Genomic DNA, 9,460 nt, shown 5'->3' on the forward strand with positions numbered 1-9,460 from the left:
CATTCCAGACAGACTTTGAGAAATCATATTGACTTGTTGAGTCAATATTTTGTTCTGAGCCAATATGGCATTCAGAGTGTCAATCTCAAGAACTCCTTTCTTCTGACTAGTCCCATTGTTCACAGGATTCCTTTCAGAAGTGTACATGAATTGGTTATTTGCAACCTTTTCAATTAGCTCTTGAGCTTCTGTAGGCGTCTTCTTCAGATGAAGAGATCCTCCAGCAGAGCTATCCAAAGATATCTTGGATAGTTCAGAGAGACCATCATAGAAAATACCTATGATGCTCCATTCAGAAAGCATGTCAGACGGACATTTTCTGATTAATTGTTTGTATCTTTCCCAAGCTTCATAGAGAGATTCACCATCCTTCTGTCTGAAGGTTTGGACTTCCACTCTAAGCTTACTCAATTTTTGAGGTGGAAAGAACTTTGCCAAGAAGGCATTGACTAGCTTTTCCCATGAGTCCAGGCTTTCTTTAGGTTGTGAATCCAACCATATCCTAGCTCTGTCTCTTACAGCAAAAGGGAATAGCATCAGTCTATAGACCTCAGGGTCTACCCCATTGGTCTTGACTGTGTCACAGATTTGCAAGAATTCAGCTAAGAACTGATGAGGATCTTCCATTGGAAGTCCATGGAACTTGCAATTCTGTTGCATTAGAGAAACTAATTGAGGCTTAAGCTCAAAGTTGTTTGCTCCAATGGCAGGGATAGAGATGCTTCTCCCATAAAAGTCGGGAGTAGGTGCAGTAAAGTCACCCAGCACCTTCCTTGCTTTGTTGGCATTGTTGTTATTTTCGGCTGCCATGGGTTCTCCTTCTTTGAAGAATTCGGTCAGGTCCTCAATAAAGAGTTGTGCCTTAGCTTCTCTTAGCTTCCGCTTCAAGGTCCTTTCAGGTTCAGGGTCAGCTTCAACAAGAATGCCTTTGTCTTTGTTCCTGCTCATATGAAAGAGAAGAGAACAAGAAAATATGGAATCCTCTATGTCACAGTATAGAGATTCCTTAAGGTGTCAGAGGAAAAGAAGAATGGAAGACAGAGGTAGAAAATTCGAACTTATCAAAGAAGATGGAGTTCGAATTTTGCATTAAGGGATAGTGTTAGTCCATAAACAGAAGGATGTGAGAAGAAGGGAAGTAATTTTCGAAAATTAAGTAAAAGATTTTGAAAAATTTTTGAAAAATACTAATTGATTTTCGAAAATAAGAGTGGGAAAGAAATCAAGTGATTTTTGAAAAAGACTTTGAAATTAGAAGTTAAAAAGATTTGATTGAAAACCATTTTGAAAAAGATGTGATTAAGAAGATATGATTGGTTTTAAAAAAAATGTGATTGAGAAAATATGATTTGAAAACAATTTTAAAAGATATGATTTGAAAACAATTTGAAAAGATATGATTTTAAAATAATTTTAAAAGGTATGATTAAAAAATTAATGACTTGCCTAACAAGAAAAGATATGATTCAAACATAAAACCTTTCTCAACAGAAAAGGCAAAAATGTTCAATCAAATCATTAATTATTAGTAAGTATCTTTGAAAAAGGAAAGAAATTGATTTTGAAAACATTTGATTGAAAAGATATGATTTGAAAAAGATTTGATTTTGAAAAACTTTGAAAACTTAAAAAAAATTGATTTTGAAAACAAAATCTTCCCCCTTTAGCCATCCTGGCGTTAAACGCCCAGAATGGTGCACATTCTGGCGTTTAACGCCCAAACTACTACCCTTTTGGGCGTTAAACGCCCAGCCAGGCACCCTGGCTGGCGTTTAAACGCCAGTCTGTCTTCTTCACTGGGCATTTTTGAATGCCCAGTTTTTTTCTGTGTGATTCCTCTGTAGTATGTTCTGAATCTTCAATTCTCTGTATTATTGACTTGAAAAGACACAAATTAAAAATATTTTTGGGTTTTTAATAATAAGGAATAATTAAAATGCAACTAAAATCAAATGCATGCAAGACACCAAACTTAGCAGTTTGTATACTACTGACACTAACAAGATGATAATGCACATGAGAAACAACAAAACACTCAAGTCAATAGAATTCAAAGATCAAAACAAGGAAATCATCAAGAACAACTTGAAGATTAATGAAGACACATGCATGAATTCGAAAAATGCAAGAAGAACAAAAACATGCAATTGACACCAAACTTAAAATGAGACACTAGACTTAGACAAGAAATATTTTTAGTTTTTATGATTTTGAAATTTTTTTTTTGGATTTTTCGAAAATTAAGTGAAAAAGGAAATAAAGGTATCAAAATTCTTAATGAGAATTCCAGGAATCATGCAATGTTAGTCTAAAACTTTAGTCTAAAGGAATTAGACATAGCTAGCTAAGCTTCAGCAGGACATTGCATTCAAGAGCTAAATTGATGATGATCAATCAGCTTTGGTGATGATAAGAACATCACATAGAAACACTAGAATTCATTCTTAAGAACTCTGAAGAAAAATAATACCTAATCTAAGCAACAAGATGAACCGTCAGTTGTCCATACACAAGAACAATCCCCGGCAACGGCGCCAAAAACTTGGTGCGCGAAATTGTGATCACTACAACTTCGCACAACTAACCAGCAAGTGCACTGGGTCGTCCAAGTAATACCTTACGCGAGTAAGGGTCGATCCCACGGAGATTGGTGGTATGAAGCAAGCTATGGTCACCTTGTAAATCTCAGTCAGGCAGACTCAAATGGGTATAGATGATGAATAAAGCATAAAGATAAAGATAGAGATACTTATGTAATTCATTGGTAGGAACTTCAGATAAGCGTGTGAAGACGCCTTCCCTTCCGTCTCTCTGCTTTCCTACTGCCTTCATCCAATCCTTCTTACTCCTTTCCATGGCAAGCTCGTGTAGGGTTTCACTGTTGTCAGCAGCTACCTCCCATCCTCGCAGTGAAAGCTAATGCACACACTCTGTCACAGTGCTGCCAATCACCGGTGTGGTTCCCTCCCCTACCAGAATAGAATCACTCTTTTGCGTCTGTCACTAACGCCCAGTAGGTTACAGGTTTGAAGCACGTCACAGTCATTCAATCATTGAATCCTACTCAGAATACCACAGACAAGGTTTAGACCTTCCGGATTCTCTTGAATGCCGCCATCAGGTCCTGCCTATACCACGAAGATTCCGATTAAAGAATCCAAGAGATATTCACTAGAGCCTCGAATGCTTGTAGAACATGAATGGTTGTCAGTCACCTTGTTCATGGGTGAGAATGGTGATGGGCGTCAATCATCACCTTCATCAGGTTGAAGAACAAGTGATATCTTGGACAAAGAACAAGCGGAATTGAATGGAAGAACAATAGTAATTGCATTAATACTCGAGGTACAGCAGAGCTCCACACCTTAATCTATGGTGTGTAGAAACTCCACCGTTGAAAATACATAAGTACAAAGTCTAGGCATGGCCGAATGGCCAGCCTCCCAAAGAGGGTTCAATCATCAAAACATGATCAAAAGATGAAAATACAATAGTAAAAGGTCCTACTTATAGAAAACTAGTAGCCTAAGGTGTACAAAGATGAGTAAATGACATAAAAATCCACTTCCGGGCCCACTTGGTGTGTGCTTGGGCTGGGCAATGAAGCATTTTTCGTGTAGAGACTCTTCTTGGCGTTTAACTCCAGCTTTTATGCCAGTTTGGGCGTTTAACTCCCAATTAGGTGCCAGTTCCGGCGTTTAACGCTGGGAATTCTGAGGGTGACTTTGAACGCTGGTTTGGGCCATCAAATCTTGGGCAAAGTATGGACTATCATATATTGCTGGAAAGCCCAGGATGTCTACTCTCCAACGCCGTTGAGAGCGCGCCAATTGGGCTTCTGTAGCTCCAGAAAATCCACTTCGAATGCAGGGAGGTCAGAATCCAACAGCATCTGCAGTCCTTTTCAGTCTCTGAATCAGATTTTTGCTCAGGTCCCTCAATTTCAGCCAGAAAATACCTGAAATCACAGAAAAACACACAAACTCATAGTAGAGTCCAGAAAAGTGAATTTTTAACTAAAAACTAATAAAAATATACTAAAAACTAACTAAATCCTACTGAAAACATACTAAAAACAATGCCAAAAAGTATACAAATTATCCGCTCATCAACAAGCAACAATTTAAGTTTGGTGTTGTGATGAGCGGATAATTTATACGCTTTTTGGCACTGTTTTTAGTATGTTTTTAGTACATTTTAGTTAGTTTTTAGTATGTTTTTATTAGTTTTTATTTAAAATTTACTTTTCTAGGCTTTACTATGAGTTTGTGTGTTTTTCTGTGATTTCAGGTAATTTCTGGCTGAAATTGAGGGACCTGAGCAAAAATCTGATTCAGAGGCTAAAAAAGGACTGCATATGCTGTTGGATTCTGACCTCCCTGCACTCAAAGTGGATTTTCTAGAGCTACAAAAGCCCAATTAGCACGCTCTCAATTTCGTTGTAAAGTAGACATTTTGGGCTTTCCAGCAATGTACAATAGTCCATACTTTGCCCGAGATTTGATGGCCCAAACCGGCGTTGCAAATCAGCTTCAAAATTCCCGGTGTTTAACGCCGGAACTGGCACAAAAATTGGAGTTAAACGCCCAAACTGGCACAAAAGCTGGCGATTAACTCCAAAAAAAGTCTCTACACATGAAAGTTTCAATGCTCAGCCCAAGCACACACCAAGTGGACCCCGGAAGTGGATTTTTACGTTATTTACTCATTTCTGTATATCCTAGGTTACTAGTTCACTATAAATAGGATATTTTGACATTGTATCTTTACCTCATGACACATTACACGTTTCTTATTGTATCTTCTATGGCATGAGTCTCTAAACCCCATGGTTGGGGGTGAGGAGCTCTTCTGTGTCTTGATGGATTAATGCAATTACTACTGTTTTTCATTCAATCACGCTTGCTTCCATTCTAAGATATCACTTGTTCCTCAACTTGATGAATGTGATGATCCGTGACACTCATCATCATTCTCACCTATGAACGTGTGCCTGACAACCACCTCCGTTCTACCTTAGATTGAGTGGATATCTCTTGGATCCCTTAATCAGAATCTTCGTGGTATAAGCTAGAATTGATGGCGGCATTCTTGAGAATCCGGAAGGTCTAAACCTTGTCTGTGGTATTCTAAGTAGGATTCAAGGATTGAATGACTGTGACGAGCTTCAAACTCCTGAGGGCTGGGCGTTAGTGACAAACGCAAAAGAATCACTGGATTCTATTCCAACCTGATTGAGAACCGACAGATGATTAGCCGTGCTGTGACAGAGCGCGTTGAACATTTTCACTGAGAGGATGGGAGGTAGCCATTGACAATGGTGAAACCCTACATACAGCTTGCCATGGAAGGAGCCTTGCGTGCATGAAGAAGAAAACAGTGGGAAAGCAGAGGTTCAGAAGATAGAGCATCTCCAAAACCTCAACCTGTTCTCCATTACTGCAAAACAAGTATCTATTTCATGTTCTTTTACTTTTCACAATTAAACCTGAGAATTATTGATATCCTGACTAAGAGTTACAAGATAACCATAGCTTGCTTCAAGCGGACAATCTCCGTGCGATCGACCCTTACTCACGTAAGGTATTACTTGGACGACCCAGTGCACTTGCTGATTAGTTGTGCGGAATTACAAAAGTGTGATTGTGATTTCGTGCACCACATACATTGATGGAATGAGGTAAATCACTAGAATGAGGTGAGTGAATTAGTGTGACATTAGGAAATATTATGTATGTGAATTCTAAATTGCGCGGTTTAGAACACACATTAGCATAAAAGGGCGATGTCACAAAAGAAGCATGCACTTCACTTATCCTAGTGTGCTTGAGATGCTTTAAGTGAACTTGTAAGGTAAAACAAGCATTGAAGAGGCATGAAAGCATTCAAGCTAAAAGCATATGGATGCATATGAACAAGAAGCACAATGCATTAAGGTAAATGCACAACATCATCCATCAAGAGATTGACTAGGCAAGGAAAAGGATTCAAATCACATGGTGGCCAAATCATGCAATTTAAAAAGATTAAACATGCTTGAAGGCATTTCTCATCACTTGGTATTCTTAAAAGGTAAGCATGAAAAACTCAAAACCAAGTAGCAAAATATAACCTCAACAATAGAATCCAACAAAGATTATAAACATAGTGATGTTAAGATAACATCCCTTTTTAATACTCAGCAGCAATTAATGGTAAACAAGAATAGCAATCCAACACTTACAATGAAAAAGAGAAAATAAAATGAAAACTAACTAAAATTAACTAATCAACTAACTAACTAACTAATTAGTTAACTAAAATAAATGGTTATCAATGGTGTTTAGGAGTGTTGGATAAGGGGTAGAAGAAGGGAAGAAGAAAGTAGGAGGAAAAAAACGAAAAAAAGAGAAGAAAGAGAATGCTTGAAATAAGGGAATCTGCGCGTACGCACGCATGGCGTGCGCCCGCGGATGGTGGTGCAATGGATGCGACATGTACGCGTACACAGTGCGTCCGCATCGATGAGTTATTCCAAGAGTGGCGCGTACGTGGCATGTCCGCATACGCGCGAGTGGGTTTGTGCCAAAGGCACAACGTTGGTGCAGCGTGGCATAACTCTCTGGAAAATGTACCAGGAGGGCAGGTGGCACTATCGGCACGCGCACGCACGGGGCGCTTGCGCGTCAATCCGCAAGTAGCATCAAGGACGCATACGCGCTAGGTGCGCATACGCGCGGGTTGACTTGTGCCTCAGGCATGGTGCTGGCGCAATGTAGGCACAACTCTCAGGTCAATGTATGGAGGGATGAAATTTTTCAATCCACGCGTACGCGTACATGGCACGTTTGCGTGGGTGATTGAAAATGCTTAAGGCGCGCGTATGCGCCAGGTGTGCGCACGCGCGGGTTAGTGCTCTGTTTTTCAAAATTTTTCCAAGTTCTTTCACCAAACCAAGCCTTCCGAACCTCCAAACAGCTACCAAAACACCTTAAAACCTTATTTAACATACTATACTCCTAATTAAACTAAAAAAAATACAAAATCAAGCTAATTCCTACCAATATTCACAAAAGAGAAAATGAAAAGAATTTACCATGGTGGGGTGCCTCCCACCTAGCACTTTTATTTATTGTCCTTAAGTTGGACTTATGGGGAGCTCCTCTCAAGGTGGCTTGTGCTTGAATTCATCTTGGAACATCCACCAACGCTTGAGTCTCCAATAAGCTCCATTCTTCAAAATTAATATCTCCAAGCTTTGATGGAGTACTTCACAAACCATGGGCTCCCAAAGTTGATCCTCATGTGTTTCTCGATCCCACATTTTATTTTCACACCCGTCTTGAGGTTGATCATCATTAATCCATCCAGGTGGTAAGCAAGAGGAATTCTCAAGGTGATACCAAACTCTCCTTTTAGACCCATTCAATTGAGCACTAGCCCAACCCTTGCATCTAAGCCTTGAAGTATCAACCAAAATGAGGCTTGATTTACAACGCCATCCACTAAACATTCTTTTCTTACGCTTTATCCCACAAATCATCCTAAGTTGACCATCTGTTTCAAGCAAACCATACTCAAGTGGGACAATAAAGCTAATAGAAATGAGTTTTACCCACTCAAGTGAAGGAATATATGACAACCTAGGCAAAGAAGCTTCCAAGGATCTTGATAAGGCGTACTCAACTCCCGTCCTTCTTTTTCTAAGGACTTCCACCTCTTCACAAGATTTTTCAAATTCAATCTTTTGTTCGTCAATTCCATCTAACTCTTCTCCATCACTTAAATCATAAATGGGAGGTTGAGAGAAATCTACCTCCACATCGCTCTCTTCTTCATCGGGAGAAGGTTCTTCAAATTCAAAGGATTCACCACCACTAGGATTTGATGCTTGATCTTTATCTCCAAGGGAACTCAATTATTTCTCTATTCCTTTCAAGTCTTTATATGGGATATGCCTTGGAGGTTGTGCACATTCCTCCTCAACATTAACTTCAATCTTCTTGGAGGAGTTTTCTATAATTTTTGGTTCCCATGGAAGTTTCGCATCTCCTAAGTCTTCAACCACTTCTTCCTCTTCTTCAACAATCATAGGTTCCTCCAATTGTTCTAACACAAAGTATCATTCCTCCTTTTCCACCAGAGTTTCCAATCTCTCCTTCATGCTATGCTCTTCTTTTGATTCTCCACATGTAGCTATGGGAGTTCCTTGAGTGTCCAAAAGTTGGGATGCTAGCCGGTTTACCACCTCGTCCAAGGCGATCATGAATTGTTGCACATCCCTTTTCATCTCTTCTTGCCCTTGAACAAGAACACCAAGGATGTCATTGATGTGATATTTTACAACTCACACTACTAACCGGTAAGTGCACTGGGTCGTACCAAGTAATACCTTACGTGAGTAAGGGTCGATCCCACGAAGATTGATGGATTAAGCAACAATAGCGTTTGATAGGATTAGTTAGACAAGTAGAAGAGAGTGTTTTGGTATTCAAAAAGCATTAAACAGTAAATTAAGAATTTCAAAAAGCAAGCAGCAATGAGTTGGGAATAAAATATTTGAGAAAGCAGTTAAGGTTTCAGAGTTATCTATTTTTTCGGATTTATTTTTCTTACTAACTAATTTAATCCTGCAAGATTTAATTTCATGGCAAACTATATATGACTAGACCCTAATTCCTTAGACCTTCCTAGTCTCCTCTAAAATTCATTAACTGCCAATTCCTTGGTCAATTAAATCCAATTAGAAGGTAATGATTAAATTCTTAGTTTATATGCCAAAAGAATCCTAATTATCCAAAAATAAGGGGATTATATGTCATGTATCCCGTTAAATACAAACAATTAGAAATTTAGTATAATATGTTTTCAAGTTGTTGTTCAAGTAAAGAGCTTTTCCAAGTTTTACAAGAACTCAATTAGAACATGGGTCATACTTCCGTTCCACCCATATTCATAAAGTAAAGAATGAAAACAATTATTGAATATAAATCTAAACATGGATTAAATTAGAAAGATCAAACAAATAAATCCATACAAATAGACAGAGCTCCTAACCTTAACAATGAAGGATTAGTTACTCATGATTCAGAGAAGAAAACTAGGATTCTAGTAAAAAAAATGTGTGTCTAAATATACAGAGTTCCTATTTATAACTAATCCTAATAGATTTAAAATTTAATTATCTAAAAATAAAAATAATATCTTTTCCTAAAAGATAAGATTTGAATTTAAATTCGAATTAATTAACTACTCCGCGTCTTGTAACGTGGGGACCACTTGGCTTCACTGGATCTGCGCCTAACTTGGGTGCTAAAATGGGCCCAGAATTCACCCCTAAGCGTTTTCTGCGTTTTCTGCACGTGGGGCATGTCCCGCGTACGCATCGCTGGTCTTCTTTGCGAGTCACACGGACGCGTCGGTCACGCGCACGCGTCGTGGAGCAAATCTTCAAATCACGCGTACGCGTCAGTCACGCGTA

The 9,460-nt window shown here is 38.9% G+C and overlaps 1 non-coding gene across 1 annotated transcript; it reads left to right on the forward strand.

Moving 5' to 3' along the window:
* Window positions 1–297: 297 nt before the first annotated feature.
* LOC112804423 (small nucleolar RNA R71) lies at window positions 298–405 on the forward strand. The gene has a single exon (XR_003203035.1). It is a non-coding gene; the product is annotated as a small nucleolar RNA R71 (small nucleolar RNA).
* Window positions 406–9,460: the final 9,055 nt, after the last annotated feature.

The sequence above is a fragment of the Arachis hypogaea genome, chromosome 5 (assembly GCF_003086295.3).
Source record: "Arachis hypogaea cultivar Tifrunner chromosome 5, arahy.Tifrunner.gnm2.J5K5, whole genome shotgun sequence".
Taxonomy (NCBI): domain Eukaryota; kingdom Viridiplantae; phylum Streptophyta; class Magnoliopsida; order Fabales; family Fabaceae; genus Arachis; species Arachis hypogaea.